The following is a 7,626-nucleotide window of genomic DNA, read 5'->3' on the forward strand; positions in this document are numbered from 1 at the left end:
AGGGCTAGTTATCTTCAACACTATCAACCACCACCCCCCTCCTCACCATTTTCCACGTCTGAATACGCGTGCGGAGTTTACCTGGCTGCTCACCTTTGCGATCTCATTCTGATAGTCACAGCTGCCTTATTTACACTTTATAGCTGCAGATGCAGAAGTTCAGAGAGGTTGAAGGGCAACCCAACGTCACAGAGCAATCCTGGGGATGGGGGATGGGGTGTGGGTTGAGAAACTTGCTCTGGAATTCCCCTGAGAAAGTGTCGGTAGGGGCACAGCCCAAGCCTGTGCATGCAGATTCTCTCAGTGTGCACCAGCATCTGTCCGTGTCGGGCTGCGGGGACAGTTCAGTGTGCACCTTTGTAGGTGTGCATGTGCGGACCTGTGCTGGGAGTGGCCTCGGGGCTGGGTGAGTGTGTGCTTGCGTGTGTGTGTGAATGCGGCCTGGGCATGTACGCACGTGTGCACGCAGGCACTCCGCCCCCTTCTCAGATGTCTTGGCTGTGGGTTTGACAACTGGAACCCAGCTGCGCTCTGGCCGGGAAACATCCGCCGTGGAGGCCGAGGAGGAGCTGACAGTCCCTAAAGAGGGGTTGCACATGCTGCCAGCAAGCGCTCCTGGCCCGCTGCCTAATTCCCTGCAAATGCTCTTTAAATCTGTTTCTAATTTGGACTCTGCCTTCCCCTGCCCCGTCCCGTCCCTCCCCACTCCCCCAACTTGCCTGAAACCAGTCAAATTATGCTGAATAATGGCTGCGGAGGGGGGAGTGTGCGAGAGGTCACCAGTGGGCTGTTGGAGGGTGTAATAATGTCACATTTTAATTTACGCAGGGAACGGTACAGGAATCAAAACCAATAAATTTGGGCTGTACTCGCAACTCCAGCCAACGGGAACGCCAGCAGGTCATGCCACTTCCAGGGAAGAAATCACTAACTGTCACACCCCACAGTCCACTGCGCTTGAGAAAACCCATGTTCTTACGAGCAGATGCAAAATCCAGCGTTTTCTGTCTGCGGGGGAACTTGGACTTGGAGACTTGCAGCATCAGCAAGAGTCTCACCAGTTGTCTGAGTATCACCCAGATGTTCTGGGTATTAAGATTCTAAAACAAAATACGTCTTCCATATTTTTTGCTGTCCTGTGAGATACTCGGCACCAGGATGACCCAGATCCATGGGAAAGTGTATACAAAGCCGGTGGGAAGAGTCGAAAGCAGAACTGTGTGTACATATTGATGGCAGCTTGAAAAGCTTATTTACATTCGAGAAAGGTGGGGAGGGGCTGTGAGAGACATCTGTTGGAACTGCTTTCGTGTTGAGGGGTTGGGGATGTGATCTGAGGTACGGTTGGTTTAATAGGTTGGTTTAATAATGAGTGTGGACTTCATTAAAAGGAAAATACGCATTCTTTGAAGGACGTTGTGGGCCCATGGAAGCCAGAGGGCGGGAGGTCTCAAGGTGTGTACTTCTCCCCTGTGCCAGGGGACCAGGTAGCCGGGGAAGCCGGGAGCAGGACAAAGGCGCGGGCTTGCGATGGCTGTGGGGATCTGGTGAGAACCCCGTCCCTCTCTCCAGCGTCTCGAGAGTCTGCAACTGGCGTGTGCTCCAGGGGCTGCTGTGGGGGCCTGGCGTGCTGCCCACCCCTCAGCTGGCTCTGCAACGGCAGGAAGGTGGGGTTTGTAGTCCTGGGGGCCACCGCCAGGAAGCCGGGAGGCTGTCAAGACTCTGGAGCACACGCTTCTCCATCTGGCTCGAAAGGAAGAAGGGGGGAGGGAGAGCTGCTCGGGATTGAATGACACCCTGAGGACTTCTGCTCCCCTTTCCCTGCCACACAGCAGACAGCAGCCACGAGGATGCTTTGGGGAGGAGGGTCCCACACTTCTGTCGTGCCCCAGCGCCTGACTCCTAGTTCATCTCTCAAGACAATTCCCTTCCATATCTTTCATTTTTAAACTGTATGCGATGCTAAGGACTTTGCATGTGTCAAAAGCGGCACTTAATCCTCAGAACACACCTGCAAGGTAAGTATATACACTTACGGCTGATTGTCAGCCAGAAGTGCATCCTTCCTTCTTTTTTAGGGCCGAGTCCCTGCTGGGAAATACCTGCTCCTCCAGGGACCACATTCTCCAACTCCCTTTACAGTTAGCTGCAGCCATAACACTGGGTCCTGACCAGTGGCATGTGAGTGGAAGCAAGTTGCTTCACACAAAGCCTGGCCCATGAGAACCTCCCCAGAAGCACCCTCCAAACCCTACCCCTTCCACCCCGGAGGGAACAGGGACAACCCCCAGATGCCCTTGGAAGCCACAGATTTGAAATGGCTCCTGAATGCCTGTAGAAACACTGCCCGGCCAGTAGTTTCCCTGCCCAGTCCTGAGCAAGAAACAAGCTTATATCCTATTATTTCCAAGCTATTATACGTTTGGGGGTCTGTCTGTTTTAGCAGTCAACCTACCCTAAGTGACTAGGAATTTTCACTCCCATTTTATTTTATTTATTTATTTATTTATTTTTAAAAAATATTTATTTATTTATTTGACAGAGAGAGAGAGAGACAGCCAGCAAGAGAGGGAACACAGGCAGGGGGAGTGGGAGAGGGTGAAGCAGACTCCCAGTGGAGGAGCCTGATTCGGGGCTCAATCCCAGAACGCCGGGATCACGGATCACGCCCTGAGCCGAAGGCAGACGCTTAACCGCTGTGTCACCCAGGCGCCCCTTCACTCCCATTTTAGAGACTTGTAAGGACATTGAAACTCAGACAGGAAAAGAAATTGCCCAAGGTCATATATCCAGTAAACAGCAAGGTCACAATGTGAGTCTAGACCTTGTTGGTCTCAAGGTCATTTGTGCCGCGTGAGTTTCGCCAAGTGAGTTCCTCAGAACACTGTTAAAACAGCAGCCACCACCCCACCCCGGAATGTCCATGCTCAGGTAAGCTTGGGACATGCCAACCTCTACACAGCCAACGGGTTTCTTCACTGCAGCTCTTTTCAGGATCTTAGCATGCATATGGCTACAGAGAATCGCCACGGGTACAGGGTCTTCTGCATTTGTGAGACCACAGGAGCCTCCCCTCTATAGAGCTTCTCGTGAGACTAGCGTGCATGGAAGCACTTTGGGAGGGGTTGACCTCCAGATGCTGCCTGTTATGGGCTGAATTGTGTCCCCTCTCCCCCACTCAAAGAGACACATCGAAGTCTTAATCCTTGGTACCTCGGAATGTGACCTCACTTGGAAATAGGGTCTTTGCAGATTTAACCAAGTTAAGATGAGGTCGACAGTCAGGCTGCGATTCAACACAACTGGTGTCCTTCTAAGAGAGGAAATTTGGATACAGAGACAGAGGGGCAGAGAGGGAAGATGATGTGGGAGGCACAGAGGCGCACAAGGAGGATGCCATGGGAAGACGGAGAATTGGAAAGACGCATCCATAAGCCAAAGAAGGCCGAGGACTGCGGGCAAACACCAGCCGCCAGCAGAAGCAAGGAAGGATGGTCTCCTAGAACCGTTAGAGGGAGGACAGGTAGCAGTGAAGAGCTTCCGCTCCAGTGCCCGGCTCTGCGTCCCACTTCGGCTGGTTGACCTCTCTGTGCGCAGCTTGCTTTTCTGTCTGCACGGTGGGGCTAACAAGGCTCGCGCTCACTCCGTAGGTTGAGGGAGGGTTAAATGAAGGAACATATCTCAAATACCTAGACTAGCACCTGGCTAAGTAGCTAGTACCAAGATAGCTAGTACCTGTTCCTTTACAACTGTCCTCGTGGGATTTCATGGTCGCTTTAGGGGTAGACAGACATACGTTTGAATCCAGATTCTGCTATTTACCCATAGTGTTACCTTGAGTGTTTGCATATCTTTCTAAATCTCAATTTCCCCATCTCTACACTAACGTAACGTCTGCTATTAAAAGAGGATTTTCAAGAAAGGTGAAATTACAACTCTCAAACAGATAACAAATGAACACCTGTGAAAGATTTGATTTAACTTACCATCGACAGAACTGGAGAGACGTCACAGTTGGTTCAAAGGAGAATCCATAAAACAGACCTGTGCACATCAGAGATCTTGAAATGCATTTTCAAAGGGACAGAACGCACCAGCCTTGCTTGAACAGGGGAAGGTTGCCAAGCTCATTCGTGTGTCCACAGTCAGGAGCCCAGGGGGTCTTTCTGGCCCCTACAACTTACAGAGCTGCAAAATGAACTCAGAAGTTAGAAGGATGTGCTCTAAACAATGAATACTTTTCTTTTAGAGACACCCAGGAATCTTTCTTGCTTATTCCAGATTTCCTGATAGTCTCTCACATGTTTATATGCCCAGGATTGGAAAAAAGATTGATGAATGTATGAAAAAAAAAAAAGCAAGTTGCTGAATAAGGAAGGATTCTATTTTCATAAAAACAACAAGCTGTATGTGTGTGTGTGTGTATGTGCGTGTGTGTATGCCAAACACGCGAGTGGGTGTGCAAGTAGAATGTGGATGAGATAGCCACCAGTGTCAGGAGGAATACACAGGATGGTAAATAGCCCCTACCTCCAAAGGGCGGGACTGGGGACATGGACGGAGGTTTTCAAGAGTTACTTTCTAAACTTCATTGTTCGAACAAAAACAGTACCTGCTCCATAGTGAATCGTGAATGAGGAACGTCTGCATGAGACACATGCCTGTCATGCTTGGTGCAATGCCAGCATTCAAGAAATGGTATGTTTCATTATTATTATTAATGCATATTCAAAGAGCCCAGAGCCTCCAGACCTGTTCTTGGAAGAAATCACTAAGAGGAACCACCCTGCAGGGGCTCAAGGATCTCTCCCTTTGAGAGCAGCTAGTTTTGAAATCCTGGACTACTGTTTTGGGACCCACTTGCCTGCCCCTCAACCCCTGAAGATCGGAGGAAGTCTCCTTTCTAAGTTGGGGACTTGGGGTGCCTCCTGTCTGCTCCATTTCCTTAGCCTGGCTGGCAGCCCTGTGCTCAGGCACACCCAATATTTAGCTGTGACAAGCTCCTTGACCACAGGAGGGAAGCCTAGCTGGCCAAACTCCACCTGGAAGGGTTGCCTACGCTCAGTGCCCTCTTTCACCCCAGGCTGGGGCTGCGAACCACCCACCAGCTCCACAGGAGCACGGCTGGCCTCCCCCAGCCAGGGAAAGATGATGCTGGTCACAACACGCAGAGACAAAATCGAGCTTTTGATGACGTAAAGCTGAATATCTCATCTTAGCCTCTGACTCATCCCCAAAGGGCAACCTTGGTACGTTGGAGAGGACGTGGGATGGAGTCACACGCCAGACCCTGGTGCAGGTTTAGCCATTAACTGGCTTCATCACCAGGTACTGAGCCTTAGTTTTCCCATCTGCCCAATGGGAATAAGCCTAGTATTTCTCTCCCAGGGCTATCGTGAGGCTCCAGGGAGGTGGTGTCTAGGAAGGTGCTGTGTGAGATGTGGAGTTCTGTGCAGATTTAATTTCGGCTGATCAGTGAGGTACTTCAGGATGGGTTAATATGCAATAGTCACAGCGAGAGGTGTAGGGCACATACCTGTGACTCAGGCCACGGAGTGTGTGACTATCCATTGCCCAGCTTTATGGATTTTCAAACTCCTGGCCAATTTGGTTTATCTTGATTCCTTCCACTCCCCGGATTATTCTGAAGCAAAGCCCAGACATCACGTGTACATGCATTTTATTTTGTATTTCCACAAGACAGAGATTCTTCCAAAAACATTAACCGTGAAACCATTAGGTCACCTCAAACTTTTCAGCAGTAATTCAATAATCCTTAATATAATTGATTATTCAGTCAGTGTTTATACTTCCCTGATTATCTTATAGATGAAAAAATTTTCTTATTTGAATTGGGATACAAATAAGGTTCATACATTATAATTGGTTGATAGGTATCCTAAGATTGTTTTAATCCACAGATTTCCTCCTTTGCTTTTTTTTTTTCTTGCATTTTGTTTGTGATTGCTGTGGGAAGAAACTAAGTTTCTTGCCCTGTATCGTTTGCCATGGTATGGATCTTACTGAATACAGTCCTATAGTTTGCTTATGGTGGTAGTTGCTCTGTCCCCTAGATTTTCTGTATATTGGCAGTTGCATCTAGAGGGCTGCCCAGAGTCAGTTTTTTGGCTTTTTTAGCAAGAACGCTTCCTAGGTGGTTTCCTGTTCCTCCCTCTTGGCTCCCCCCCCCCCCCCCCCCCCCCCACCGTTACTAATCTCTCTTCTTCCCAGGACCCTGGATGCCATTTTGAAAGAATGTGCAAGGGGAGTAAGGACTCTGGGATCCAGTGGGGCAAAGCTGAAAAGGAAAGGGTTCAAGAGAAACTTCCAGAAAACGTGAGATCTTTAGCTTCACCCAGTGTTTAGTTAGGAGAGCTCCTGCTTATAACAAACATCACTTCTTGAGTGTTTACAATATGCCAGGTACGGTTCTCACTGCTTTGAATGGAAAAACTTTTCATTCTTCTTAGCCGTTCGCGGTCAATACTAATAGGTATTCTAGCTGAGAAAAGGGGAACCAGACCCAGAGAGATGAAATCACTTGCCCCAAATCTCCCCACAGGGTTTGTCAGAGTACAGTCCTGTCTCTGGCAGTCCTTGGCTTAGGGGCTTTCCAGGCCTAGATCACCAGCACGCTTTGAAAAGCTGCCTTCTCCCTCCGACTGACCCTTCGTGATCTCAAAATAGTGCGTCAGCTACAAATTCCTTTTTTATCTTTTAGGGAGTTTGCCTCTGGGACAGCGGCTCACATCCAGATTCCTCATCTCAAGGTCCCCTTGTAGACATAAGAATTATGCTTTCTTGTCAGGCAATACTTTGCAAGCTAGGTTCACAAACGCAGCCCATCTGCCTGGAACCCTCAGCCTTCTGGAAAATGACTGCTGCTTGCCTTTCTCTTGATGCTAGAGGACCACAGTGATGCTTTCCTCTGCGGGCAAGCTGTAGGGACTGTGTAGTTTGACCACTTTACAAAATACCCACTCTTCACCCCACCTGATAAAACCAATTTCTTCTTCTGCAAGTCCCAGAGTTAGAGCTCTTCTGACCTACCTCTGGCGCTGGGGCTGAAGCCACGGATCTCTCTCTGTTTCACCTGCAGAACTGGGACGATGATCTTTGTATTTTCCAGAGACGTTGCTGGTCTAAGACTCCTCCTCAGAAAAAGGGAACTAGTAAGTATCATGTAAGAGCTTTAAGAACCAAACCTCAAAGTTCTAGAGTGAACCAAACCTCTCTGCTCCAGGACCACGGAGCAGGTTGGAGTGGGGTGGGGGTGGGGAGGACATGAGGAGAGTGGCCAATAGCAGGCAGTGGCAGGACCTGTTACATAATGGGCAGGGTTATTGCAAAATGAAAATGGCGGGCTCCCTTGTTCAAAAAGTATCAAGAGCTTCAAGATGGTGACAACAGAGCATTAAACGAAGCATGGGGCCCTTCTAAGTTGGTCCTCAGTGGCACTTTCGGATGCATCCAAAACACTATTATAAAAGGTGTGATGTTTGTAAAATAGACGAGCTAGGCTCGGTTGTATATGCTACTAGTCTCAATACTGGTTCAACTAACTCTGAATTGTGGGATATTCCAGACGGGGGTAGAGTCGGGATAAACAGTGAGTATCCAGGGGGA

At 49.1% G+C, this 7,626-nt stretch overlaps 1 long non-coding RNA gene across 3 annotated transcripts; it reads right to left on the reverse strand.

Moving 5' to 3' along the window:
- Positions 1-805: 805 nt before the first annotated feature.
- Positions 806-7,210, reverse strand: LOC117802365. Of its 3 annotated transcripts, none has more exons than XR_004625618.1 (4): positions 7,051-7,210; positions 5,537-5,644; positions 3,987-4,188; positions 806-1,651 (listed from the first exon to the last, which is right to left on the reverse strand). It is a non-coding gene; the product is annotated as an uncharacterized LOC117802365 (long non-coding RNA). The 3 variants fall into 3 exon arrangements; XR_004625617.1 differs by having other exon boundaries at positions 806-1,743; XR_004625619.1 differs by lacking the exon at positions 5,537-5,644 and having other exon boundaries at positions 806-1,743.
- Positions 7,211-7,626: the final 416 nt, after the last annotated feature.

The sequence above is a fragment of the Ailuropoda melanoleuca genome, chromosome 1, assembly GCF_002007445.2.
Source record: "Ailuropoda melanoleuca isolate Jingjing chromosome 1, ASM200744v2, whole genome shotgun sequence".
Taxonomy (NCBI): Eukaryota; Metazoa; Chordata; class Mammalia; order Carnivora; family Ursidae; genus Ailuropoda; species Ailuropoda melanoleuca.